Below are 14,079 nucleotides of genomic sequence, written 5' to 3'. Positions count from 1 at the left end.
TACTAATATTCTATCCATTCTCTGTATGCAAACAGAGGGGGGACAAAAGTCTAGACAAAGAAAACAACAAACAAATAAAATGACTCAAACAAAGCTGAGTCAACATGTCTTTGACACAACATTAAAAAAAATTAAGCATCACTATTACTACTAAGCTTCACAAAGGCACAGTAGGATTTATTATGGGGCTGTTCTAATGGATTGCATTACTGAACTGATAGCTCACATTAATATGCTTTAACTTTTACAGGCACAGAAGTACATCTCCGCACATCTCCTCCATTACTGCTCTGCCTGCTGTGCCTTGTGGATTGAAGACACTCTTGGGGGGGCCAGGCCTGCATTTTTATTGGATGATCTCATGCGCGTGTCAAAAGTTTGACGCGGGGCGCAACACCGTCGCTGGGAGTCGTCCTGCAATGATGAAGTCACCCATACACTCAGGTGAGACACATATCACTTGACTCCTCAGGTTGTACAACATCCGGTAAGTGAATTTGAGCCTCCTCGACCCCCAAACCCTACACACACACACACACACGCGCGCGCGCGCGCACACACACACACACACACACACAGACAGCAAAATCACACATACTCTCCTGTCACACACCAACACAACACTGGCAGTTATTTGGGGTTTGTTTGTAATCTTTTCGGGCGCTTTGTCAGGCAGGCGCAGTGATATTAGTGTGAGTGCACAAAAGCCCCCGAGTGGTGTCACGCACAATTAATGTCCCCAGGTAGCAACTCCATTAGTCTTATGAACTCAAGTCGCAGTGGGGAATGCTAATGGTGGAGGTGCCGTGGGGCATTAGGAAGGAGTGCAGCCAAAGCTCCCACTTTACCCTTCGATTTGACCAGTGTGCACCTCCGTCTCACTTTGGAGCCCAACAACCAACACCCCCAACCTCGACACTTTAGTGAGACACACTGTCAAGTAGCAAGCAGCCACCGAAGAGTCCACTGGCAATGCGTGCCACTCACTCACACAGCTGTGCGCCCTTTCCTTTTTTAATGATCATTTATATGTCCCAGGCATCTTATCCAAATGTCTCCAATTACATAACGGCGCCATTTATTGTGTCACTCCAATGGACCCTTTGAAAGTCCATATTTTTCAGTTTTATGTGAAAACACCCCTGCGTGGTTAATCATTGTCAGCTTTCATAAACGTTGACTTCAATCTCTGCAGCCTCAAATCCCACACGGTCACGTGACCTCCTCCACTACAGATCCCCAGCCTGACCTTGCTGGTGTAGAAGCATGGAGCGGTTCATTTGATCTAACAGGCCTACAGCTGAGCTAAACCCAGCGGTGAAGCCTGCCTGCCTGCTCCCCTGCTCCATGCCCGCTCTACCATGGATGTATTTAGGAAGCCTGGTAGCTACCTTTACATCACAGCTCAATAGCATCATGTTGCCTCCAAACCTACATGTCAATTCCGTGTCACACAGTCCGCGGAGCGAAAAAAGAGGTAGAGGTGGTCTGTGATAAAGAGTGAACTGACAGAAAGCAGAGAGATAGAAAGAGAAACGCTGGTAATTTTGGTAGAATGAACTCCGCATCGCCAAGCAACCTCCATCCAGGCATGAAAAACACACGCCTGCCATGACAGTGACTGCGAACGGCAAAAAGTCACTCTGAGCCTATTCACAGCCTTTATTACATTATCAATTACAGATTATAAATGTACTCCACACGGTCTGGTTCTCTAAGCCTTACTCCATCATGTTGTGCCGTCATCACTCAAACTGAGGCCCACACGGGAAGGCCGGCGGAGCTCTCAGGTTCCTAGGCGCCCTCTCACCGTTGCTATGGAATGCAGTGGCTGTTTTATTGCTTGTGGCAGTAATTGCACTTACATTTGACGGTCTTTTGTTGAGATAAACCCACCGCTGGCTCTCCGTTAGCCCCCGTTTGCAACCAGTAGAGTCACAATCCTCTTAAACAACTGTTAACCGAAAGCCAAATGCACATCTTTTACCTTCTTTGTGTATAGTGTGAAGATAATAGTTTGCTGAAGTGTGTGTTTTTCATGTAAGCCTGATTCGTTAAATGATTCCTGATTTGTTTCTATTCGTCAACACGAGCCTTTAACAACTGCATTAAAGCGCCTGCTGCGTTCATTTACTGGAAGGATCAGAAAGTGTCCACAGCTGTTTGAAGTCCACATCTTTGATTTTTACGGCCTGCCTATGAATGAGCCAAGCAAGTGTTCATATTGATTTGCACATTAAATATATTAGTAATAAAACAACATCCTGCTGCAAACCAATTGTAAAATCAATAGTAATTGGAACCAAAATATTATGAGTTCTTGGGCTGCAGTCTTATTGTCTCTGTAACTGACCGGTGAAATCCTGTACGTTTGCACGATAAATGCGATAAATATTGATAACGGTGTCAAATGAATGTATGGCTGTAATTCTGAGGGCCCAAATATAAATTGAATAAACTCTGTAAAGATGGTCTGTGATGGAAAAACTGGAGGTTAGCAAACCAAAGCAGAGCTGAACTTGATGAACTTGTACAGAAACTGCTATTGATTCACAAAAAATGCGAAAATGTGAAAGGGCAATGCGCTTCGGAAACCATGTGAGGTCACACTTTATATGAATCGATGTAAAAATCCCTGAACATAATATTGTAAAATTTGATGTTATTGGTTCCCAGGCTTGGCTTAAACCTGACTTATGTCAGCTACTACTATTGTATACCCCTGAGCTATGTCTATTTACAAAGGAACATTTTTCCAAATATAGTAACTTGCTCACGTGTGTCACGCAATGTTTAGACTCTGCGTAATCACTTCCTCTTTTATTTTGGCATCCTCCCCCGTTTGTGTTTATGCGTGCTTTATTTCCTGCCATTGTTCAGCTTCTCGCTGGTTTTTGTTCTTGCTTCCCCATCAGGTAGTTGTGTTTGTATAGCCCGGCCTCTTCACATCCCAGTTGCCAGACCATTATGTTGGCTTGTATTTGCAGTTCACTACTTTATCTTCATGTTTATTTCCGGTTGTGTTTCTGGACATTGATGATTTGCCTCATGGGAGTAAAATGTGTTTTTTTTGGTGTTTTTTTTCCTCCTTGTCTTCCCCCCCCTCAGTGTCATGCTGTTGGGTCTTCCTCCTTTTTGTGAATCTTCACAACGCACCCCCGCGAGGAACTCGTGCCAATAAACTGCTTATCCTTAAACCTGCAATACAACTTTAGTTGCGAACACAACAATGGCACTGGCAGTGACACTTTGTAAGTTGATATATAAACTTGGCAAAGAGTTGCTTATTTACATATCCGTCAATGAATTCACACTCACTTAAAGTCTGTCTTTTTGTCCAACTTGCAAATCTAACTCCCGTATTCGCTTTCTGTCAGGTGGTGACCGACCCCGCTGGGAGGATCTGGCTCTTCAGCTGCTAAATGCGCCACTATGTTGACCAGCTCGGGGCTCACTTTGTTTGTCTCAGCTTTTTTTGTTGTTGCTAAAAACAGTTACCTGCTGTGGCTGAAGAGACAACACTATGAGAGCGATGAACTAAAACATACTATCCTTCAATCTCCACGGTAAATATCAGTAAATGTAGGCCTTAGTTTAGCTTAGCTTCGATTATTTCAGCAAGGCAACCGGTTGTGAAGAGAAGAATGAGCTTGAGGCATGCTTAAAATGTTTTTTATTTGTCAACATATAAACATGTTAATTACTGAGCTTCAGAGGTGTAGGTAAGTTGATTTGGACAGAGACAGACTAGCTGTTGCTCGTCTTTGCTAATGCTAGTGCTTTGCTAAGCTAACAGGCCGATAGACATGAGAATTGTAAAGATCTTGACACCTAATTCTCATATTTCCAAATTCTTGAATACCTCCTGTAAGCTATTACTGAGGTTACCTGTGTTATATACAAACTGCAGTCAATTATGCACACATTTATTAGACAAATTGTTTCCTGTCAGAAGCAATTAACAGGAATGATCTTTCTAATAAAGTATTTTTTTTTTGTATATTCTCTCGCACAGAAACAGTGAACGACAGGTTTCTTCACCTAACAGAAGGTGCAGGCAGAGGTATACTTAAAATAGAAAAAACTGAGACACTGCTCCTTTTCTACACTTGGCGCTCCTCTGGTGTGGGATCCCATGGAGCAGGAAAACAAAGCATGAGGTGCGTGTTATTCTCCACAGAGTGCCCTGGGGCCAAGGAGTGAGCTTGCTGCCATCCTGGAGGCTTTGAGTGCTTTATAACAGCGTACACAAAGGACTAGCTTCCCACAGCCCAGTCATTAACAAGTGGGCAGTGGCGAAGGCAAAGCCGGTGAGGGGCTTCCCACTGTCCTGCCACCGCACCTGCTTCCACATTCACAGAGCCTGGCTGGCCCGGCATGAAGGATGACTTGTAGTGCGCTGAACTCCAGGGAAAGCAAGCCAGGGCTCTTGTCTTATTTGTTTGATATTTCAAGAATTTCTGACAACAGTCTACAGCTCAGGACCACAAAAACAGCAGAATTCTGCAGCTTAATCATCATTAGTCCCATCAGAAAGACAAACACGAGGGCTGCAACACGATCACAAATAATTTACACTTAGTACTGTCACTTATGTGAGCGGAGAACAGTGCAGCTCTGTCTATATATCTGATCTGTCCAACTCAGTATTTTGACAAACCTTCATTTTACAACCTTGCATAACATAAACTTTCACGTACTAACCAGAGTTTGTTGCCTTCATCCCAAAAACCAGTTGGCAGACACAACACAGGATTTGTGGATAACTTTGATCTTCCGTCTGTGTTTGGGCGCCATTGAAGGGAAGCATGTACAACTCAAAGCGCCTCCAAAGTCTAACAGCAACTACTTTAGTCACAAATGGATCTACTCCATTGTTCTCATTGCTGCATGTGATGAACATTGTGGCTTAACAATGGTGGATGTGGAGGCCTACGGTTGTGAAAGTGATGGTGTCATTTTCAGGGAGTGGTTCCACCAGGATTCTAACGCCTTCTGTGTGTCTGTGAATTTTAAATGAGCTGTGAATGTTCTTGCACAGCCACGCCTCAAAATAAATATTATTTTTTTTTTTTTCTTCTTCCTGGTGCATATCAGTGTGCTTGCGTTGTATACAGTCTGCGTGGTTTAACATGTTGTATTCCACGTGTACATCTGCAGAGGGGTCCTTGTGGACTCAATCAGATGACAAAATTTATTTCGCACAGATCCTTGCGGTCATACGAGGTGGAATTGTCCTTAACTGTCCCAAAGTAAAGCAGTTGACGTCCCTCCGAAGAATTACATACTTTACATGCCTTTAACTGTGAATACTAAATCTTTATTGTCTGTATTTTGCCAGGTCAGATTTACCACTACAATATTTTTCTACATACCGGGTCAGAAGAATAGGTTGATTCTGCAACTGTTATTGTTTATTTTTGAACAAACAGCAGTGAGGTCTGTGGCACTGCAGCCGATGAGGAAGTGACACCTTTGTCCAAAAAAAAGGGTTTAAAGGGTTAATTTATTTATATATTTCCCCTCTAGTCATAGGAATATGACTCATTTGCACACATATATACATAATTATACACACAGCCCTGAGTTACTGTTAGTTTAACAAGTCACACAGACATTATGGCATATAGGATGAGAAAAGAAATAACCTTATATTTCACACCTCCTTCTGCATAGCGAATGTAGATTTCAGTAGTTTAAGTTCTCTTCAGAATGACATATAAAAGGAAACATTTAATTCTGACCACTCTGGATCAAATACCAAACCTGCTATTTACTCAGCATACAGGGTCAGCGGACGCAGACACATCACAGACTGGGCCGAACTCAAATTTTGACGCATGTCAGGTGGAACTGCTTGACTTCAAGTGAAAGTGGATATGTGACATTTACTTACAGAGACCGCTCGGCAGCAAGTCACACTGTTATGTAAATAGCACACCTGTCCACCCGTTGACGAGCCCGACTTATGGAAAAACCTGTCTTTTAGGGTCGAAATACTCTATAAGCACAGCATTCTGTACCATCTGTGAGAATATTCAGAGAGGGGCTGTGTGAAAATGATGAGGAGGGGGGGCTGAGGTTTTTGTTTCACTTAAAAGTAAATAACATTTTAAAAAGGCCCTCCCTTTAAGAGCTAATGCGCAAATACAATAATTTTTGCAAAAGCCATTAACACGTTAGAAAAGAAATATTGTACTTTTTGAATAAAAAGTGTCTAGATATATAGTTTTTACTGTCAATGAATAAACATGCAGATGACTGCTCTGTGCTGCTAATAAATTAAAGCCCCATATTTTGTACTACACACGGGTCACAAATAATAAGAAACTGATAAAAAAAAAAAGATTGAAAATGAGCCTCAAAATACAAAAAATATTGCAATTCTGGCCCTCTCGTTCCCCGCTTATAATTTTCCAAAAATCCCCCAAAAAGTCAAACAAACATAGAGAAGTTTGAAAATGTTATTTATTTATTTATTTTTCTAATAAATCCATTTTTTTGAATCATTATCTTGCAGTTGACAGTGTTAAATCGTCAACAGTCCATCAGCCCTCGTAGCACCTCTTGTGATTAACGTATAATGGCCTCCAAACTGTCGTGGCACTGCTCGATTTTACCCGTGCCGTCTATAGCTGTAATAATGTCTACTGTCATGCCACCATGGTATTAACAAAGACAAATGCTGTCATTGTCTATCATAGTCAGGTTTTGACTCTCGCTTTTCCAGGTTCATCGTGTCTTTGAGGAACAGTGAAATATGAAAAGCGCTGACAAGATGAGATGGATCACAAGACCATCAATTTCATGAAGAGGGTCCTCACAAGCGAGCCAGTCAGAGGCATTTACTTTGTTAATATAGGGTAATAATGGACAGACAGCACAGACATGGGACAGCAGCTCAAACAAGAATTCAACTTTTCTAACCCTTGAAGCTGTATTGGCTTTACCCGATAAACAATGAGCTCTCTTTGCGGCAATGCCTCTTAGGTGCCCCACTTGTGTCTCTCTAATTACTTTGGTTTCATCAGGTCCTACAGAAATGTGGTGAAGAGGAAAATCCATACTCGATAACAATGAAAAATTCATATTGTTGTTCCCCCCCACCCCCATCCCTCTCTGTCTCTCCTTCTCCCCTCCTCTCACTCACTCACTCACATCCTGCTCTCTCTTATTCTGTGATATATTTAAATGTTAATAACCATTCATTCCTGACACCCTATCTACAAAGCCCCAAGTTTAACAGGAAATCTATTTAATCTGAAGAATCTCATTACATGATCATGGCAGCAGCTAAAGCCCTGACTATTGTCGATAGATGGGAGGTAGGAGGGAGGGAGAGAGAGAGAGAGAGAGAGAGAAAAGAGACTTGCAGAGAAAGACGACGATGCACAAAAAAAAATGAATTCAGGAATGGATATTTAATTTAATCATTGTGCATGAAGCAACATAAAGGAGGCATAAAGAGTCTTATTTCATTTGAGAAGATCATGATTAAATGTTTTCTATTGTGCTGTACAGCGCAGAGGTTTAATCATTCCCAGCGCCAAAGAGAGGAGGCTGGAAAACTAAAAGCATCACACCCTTTAGTGCATTTGACAGAATTCAAAATATGAACTTCTTTTAAGGCCATTAAAAGATTATCACTGATTTAACAAAATGCCTGTTCAGAGCATTAGCCACAGACGGTTCCCCAAACCCCTCCGAACACCATTCTCTGAGCTTCTATTATCTCATCCACCCAGCACTATTTAATTTCATTTCCATGAATATGCAATGAATTTAATTTTGAGCACTATTTTCATCTGCTCCTGTAATCACAAAAAAATGCCAGTGTAATTAGTTTCTAATTACTTGGTGTAATTGTTGTAGTAATCATTTTAATTACCCAAATGCACAGACATTAGATGCTAAAAGGAAAATAATCTGCTTGTACCTCCTACTGTGTCTCTCATTCTCCGGAGTTTGATATCTAGATTTTGACATGGACTGCTTCACAGTCAAAGACAGAGGCAATAGAGGGCTGCTGTGTGTGTGGATGTTTTATAGCACTTGATAGGGGAATCATGTACTGTATAAGAGGGAATGTGGGGGAGAGAGGGAGGGAGAGGCAGAGGCAGACAGACGGGACCAGACTTACATTGTAGCATCTCTGCAATCTGCTCTGTGGAAATTTGCATGCCCCGAAAAGCCATTAAGTTAAAATATACAGTTATTGTACCTTTCTGGGATCGGCGCCATACAAATGCTTATTGCATGTGCTTATAGCTCAGTCTACCAGATGGTAAATCATGAAATTTTATGAAATTATTGCACCAGTGAGGTGTTTTGAAAAGGAGCAGCTGTGAGGGAGATGGGACATTATAAACACTCACAGGTGTTCTGTCTTTCCCCACCGCCAGCCACAACATAAAAAATTAAATTATAAACAAACCAGCAAATGTTGTAATCTCCTTCACAGATACACTACTTACAAGAGAAATTGCTTAAACTAAGCAAAGAATTTAATTTGAATTTGTATAAAATATTTATTGTGGCTAAGAAATGTCATAGCAGGGGCTCGCTTACCTGCCAAGTTTTGAAATTGTTGAAATGTACATTCCACGAGCATCTCAGCGCCATGGATGAAGATCCATTAGGGAAAGCTCTAATGGGCACTTCACCCAAGCACATATGGGCAAGTACACCTAATAAGAGGGAGCTGGTCAGTGCCAAACACCACAACAAGCTTGTGTTTCTCATTAAGATTTTATTCCTTCCTTAGTATTTAATTAGCCAGTCCAGCACGGGGACCAAGGAAGATAGCTTCGCATCCACTATGTTGCCACCTTCCAAGTCTCCAAGATGTAAACTGGAGGTCTCCTGCTCCCCGGCTTACAACTAGTGTATTATACGAGTACTTGTTGCTTGGAATGGAGTCAGATTCTCTACAGAAACCATGTGGCTCTGAGGCACAATGTGCAAACTTGGCTGCTCTCAAAACAGCTCATTGCTGACATGCAGATACATCTTTGCTTAGTGTTCAAGTGGGAGTTGAGTCAATGGCCATGCTGACGTATACTCACCAAGGCATGACCTTAATAAACTGGAAATGATCAAAACACAGAAATGGCAGTGCCGGCAAAAAAGCATTATTGGAATGGAGGATGTTTTGACTTTGGAGTCATTATTCTGTGAGTATTCCCGACACCTTTGGTCAACTACGACTTTGTAAAGCAATCTTAAAGCATCACATTAATGGCAAGTCATTTCATTGAATACGGTGGGATTTTAAGGCTATCACTGATTGTTGACGCACCGGAAGAGGCTGCTGCAATTGTTTGTGTCGTCAGCTCTTTTCTTTTCTTTTTTTTGACATTTGCGTTAATGCTTAGAGTTGCAGACTGATACCATCCTTCAGCTGCACGGTAAGCATGAAGCTGTTGCCAGCCGCTAGTTAGCTAAACCTCATTGCCAAACAATAGCAAACAGAGTGCAAACTGTTAGCCTGGATTTGTTCTAAAATAATCTCAATAACCCCCCAGAAAGCTTACTTATTAACATGCTGTTTTGTAATAGCCGGCACACAAGATGCACACAAGTTGCTCTTTGGTTTTGGATCTGCGGCCACCTGATTTGTAGAAGCATGTCAGGTGTCTCCCTCGGGAGGTGGTTAGGGGTGGTCAGACAGAGGACTTTCACCCAGGAGGCCGATGTTTAAATCTATGAGACAGCAAACGTCAACATTGACTCATCATACGTAGCATCAGCAGCTAAACTTTGGTAATGAATGTAAATGAAGCAACGTATTTATTTTTATTTGAACCAAAACCTCAATCTTATCCTAAACCTAACCCCGTGGTTTTTGGTGTTTAGAAATAAGACACCCTTACAGTTGTCTGAGAGACCACAAGCTGAGACCAAATGTCGCTATTTGACGCCCTGAGATGAGAAGGGGTTACCTAAACACAAGGCTTTCAGCATTTTCAGAAAAGTGGCTGAAAAACACATTTTCTCCATGTTTAAAAACTCTTAAACATGAAATTATTGTTGATGGCAATCATTCACTGCTGTGCTCTGAGAACTCGGTGTCACTTGGTGTAGTTTTGGGTTATTTCATCATCATTTACCCAACCAAATATATTTCATGGACATGTATTTATTATGTATGACAGGGCCTGTAACATATTCAAATGAGATGCATGTGTATTCTTTCTCCGAAAAGAGGCTGGTGCCTGGACACAGAGTTGTGCTGCAAGGGTAGCTGGGATAGTCATGCATATTCAAATCCACTGCTGGACATGGCTGCCCTAAATAGGCGAAGAGCGTGCAACACTCAAGGGTGGTTTGTTTTCCATGTGGTTTTTTTTTGTGGTTTTTTTTTCGTCGTCTTCTTTCAAGCACCTCCAGCACATACTGATCAAGGCCCTTCCAGGCATTTATCCCACATTAGCTGTAGGCACTTCATGGCCCTGGTACCCATCAACATCACAGTTGAATGGAGCAGTGCGTGAAAACCAAACTCATCTATTTGTCTATCATGAACAAATATTAATGAATTATTCTTATGTGAACAGATGCACTCTGAATTAATGGGAACATCTACCAAATTTCTGCAGTGCAATTCATTGTCGTCCTCCCTTACTGTCGGCAATTGACACTTTGTCAGAGATCACACTACTTGTTCCAAGAGTCATATGTCATTCATATTGAAACAGACATCGTCCATGAATACATTTAACAATCAAAGAATTAGCTCATAATCATGAATTTCAGACCTTCTCCCTTATTACTGCAAGTAATCCAGCAAATCTGTCAATCTGTCTGTCAGTCGGTTACTGTTTATATATTGTCGTTTGTTTTTGACAAAATTTCTTCTTAACTTGAGGGATGAAAAACAACGCAAAGAACAGATAAAGAGTCATCGTGCCCCAAACCAGAAGTTTAAGAGGGTTTAACATGGAATGATTACTTCATTCGAATCCAAACCAGCGTATTGTTGATTTAATTGCAGCCACATAATTTTACTCCCCAGACAGTAAACAAGGACACAATTATGGTCTAAATAAACAAGTTGGAATGATGTATAGAATAGTAGAGTGTGCGGCTGATCCTTTAGGAGCAAAAAAGCACATTGTGGCATTTTGTTTATGAGGCTTTAAAACAGAGCAGCTTCTCACCCCTCCAACCGAAGCCTCTCACCAGGAGAATCTCATTATGATTCGTAATGACAAATTCACCCTTTGCAATTATTTGCTGCCATTTCAAAGCTCTATCTTGTGAGGAAGAGGATTCAGTTTGTGCATGGTTGGCCATAAACCTGGTGAGGTAGTGCACCAGGCAGGACAGTGATATACCTTCTCACAGCAACACTGCTGACAAATGAAATGTCATACATTGGGAATCGGTGCTGTTCTTGTCTTTACTGTACAAACCAGTTTCTACATTGCGTTGCACATATTTTGAGGTGTATAGTTTAAGGAATATTTAGTGGGATAATCCCATTTTTATCACACACACAGACCAAAGAAAATCAACTAAACCTATGGAACATGGTAATAGCAATGCAGAGTATGGTAATCAAACGTGCTTGCAAATTACCTCAAACTCATCAACAAGAGCTTTTAATGAAATAACATCCTTAAATGAACACTGGGAGAGAGTGAAAAGTGAGCAATGGCTTTTCAGGGTAGTTTGAATTTTTAATTGCCTGTCGGGAGAATATTAGATAAAGCTTGATTAGAAATAAATTGAAAATCTCTGCTGAATGCATCTACTGATAGACACACTAAAGGAGACAGGCGAGGAAGGCAGGACATCCATAAAGAAGCCTTGGAAGATTTTAGAAGTTGATTGATTTACTAACTATTAATGTTTTGTTTTTTTTCCTCCACTTATATAATATCTTAATAACCAGCTCCCTCATACATACAGACATGACAACTTACATTTTAAAATGAGTAATTTAATTCAAGAATGATGGCTCCCTAATGTCAAGTATCGACAGGAGATTTTCTTGCACTCAGATCTGAAACCTATTTCTGAGCATTTAATGGTGCAAATTACTCCACTGTGTCGAAATGTCTAGTGCTGTTGTAACCTGATGATTTTGCTGGACAGTGATGGCAGTTCACTGGTCCTCTGCTCTCCTCCTCTACATATGTCTCTCTCATGCAGGTTCCTGACCTTTGACTTCTCAGTCTGATTTATCCTGCTTGTCTGTAGTAGCTTCCCGGAGCACTTTTAATACCCAATTAAACATCCACCAGATGATTCAGAGTGTGGAAATATATTAGACCTCCAGTTATGTTATTTCCACTTCTGCTTCATGTGAATTTAAGGATTTTATTTAATGGTAAAATTCCTCAAAAATGTATTCTTTTACATTCTATTAACTCTCCTATTGATAACAAGAATATAATACATTCTGCTTCCCATTACTATCTGTTCCATTTAATTTTGTTCTCTCTTTTTGATTTTAAAATTGTGGCAGTTTAGTTTTTGGCAAATATTATACATGGATTTATGATGAAAATATTGCTTAAACCTATAGTTTGGGAGTTTTACAAATCAATGAACATCTGTTATATTCAAGCCCTTGCGGAGTGAATTCACAAAATGCTGATTGAACCTATCACTGCTAGATAAATTAATATTGTATTTATATATGTTTTTAGATCTGGTGTCTGGTGAGACATTCCCGCACCTGGCGAATGAATGAATACTTGCCATGCTTTATGGGTAGAACACCAAAGACTTACACCTGCCGAGCTGGCAAACTTTGATTTAGCCCTGTGCTACCTTGAATAGGGACAAAACAAGTCACTTGTGTGGCTCTTCTAGACTTTTTTTTAACAGAATAGATGGGTCAAATTCTGATCGTGAAACGAGTAATTGTAGGCGAGTTGTGCCACTCAAAATAATATCCACCATTTTATAAAAACAGCAGCGAACGAGCAGGTTACAGTGGAGCCTATGACGTAAGCATGCGTCCACAGTGTTTTTGTAATTACCGTCACTGGTAGAAATGGGAGACAAAAGTTCCGCAGTGCAACTTTAAGTTAACAAACAGTGACTTCCAAATAGCTTTTTGTAAAGTAACACCATAACAGTGTTTCAGAATGAGCAACAAATCATGTTGGTCTGACAATAAAGTTGTTGTTCATGTTGACGTTTTGAACTCTGCTTCGAAGCTTCGAAACCACAGATATCAAAGATCAACGGCTGGCAAATACACCTAAAATTACATAATGAGTAAATATATAGGTTAAGAAAATGAATATTCTGGTGGTGAGTTTGCTGAATAAGTTCAGTAAATAGATTTTTGCCAATTCCTGTCATGAAATGTATTTAAATAGGTCATTGTACAAATGTTGCTTTAAAGTATCAAATGTGTTCTGTAGTTTATGAATGAACCAAAAAAAAAATCTGTTACTTTAAAAAAAACAAAAATAATTATTATTTGTTAGCTTTCCAAGGTAAATAGTGATATCATAAATTCACCCTCTGATCATTTAGTCACAGCTGAATAAAAACAAAAATAAAGCTTTGGCACACTGTCCTGCTTACCACAACATTTTGGTCTCTAGGTAGACAGAACAATAAACCCTGTATACACACACATTGTCATCCAGGTAATTACGTTAAAAAAAAAAACTACCAACAATATAGACCACTGCATCAGTAGACAAGGGCAAAAGTACAGATGTTCATCCAGAGAGCACCTCGAGACTATTGATATAACAACCCCAAACTGTCTAAAGGTCAAAGAATTAATAATCAGTAGGTCAATGAGGACAAACAACCACTACTCTTACAACGATTTAGTGTGTGTTCATTTTATTTGTACAATTGAAAAACTTGTAAAATGGGGAATTTGTCCTCAATAGAAAGTAGATGTAAGAAAATTTAAAAAAAAAATCATTGCCCATTATCACTAATTTCCATCTGCACTGATAGTGATAGGGATTTATCAGAGTGTATAGAAAATAAAAAGCCTCAGTGTAAATAAAGTAAATTGCTCAAACTCCTCCCGGGGTAATTTTTCTAATGATTATTTTCAATAAAAGAGCAGCGGTGAGGGAGACCATCTATATATAT

Source organism: Embiotoca jacksoni, unplaced genomic scaffold, assembly GCF_022577435.1.
Source record: "Embiotoca jacksoni isolate LCO1_2020_lvr unplaced genomic scaffold, fEmbJac1.0.p SCAF_8, whole genome shotgun sequence".
Classification (NCBI taxonomy): Eukaryota; Metazoa; Chordata; class Actinopteri; family Embiotocidae; genus Embiotoca; species Embiotoca jacksoni.
The sequence above is the reverse complement of the archived record's forward strand: the minus strand, read 5'-3'. Positions refer to the sequence as shown.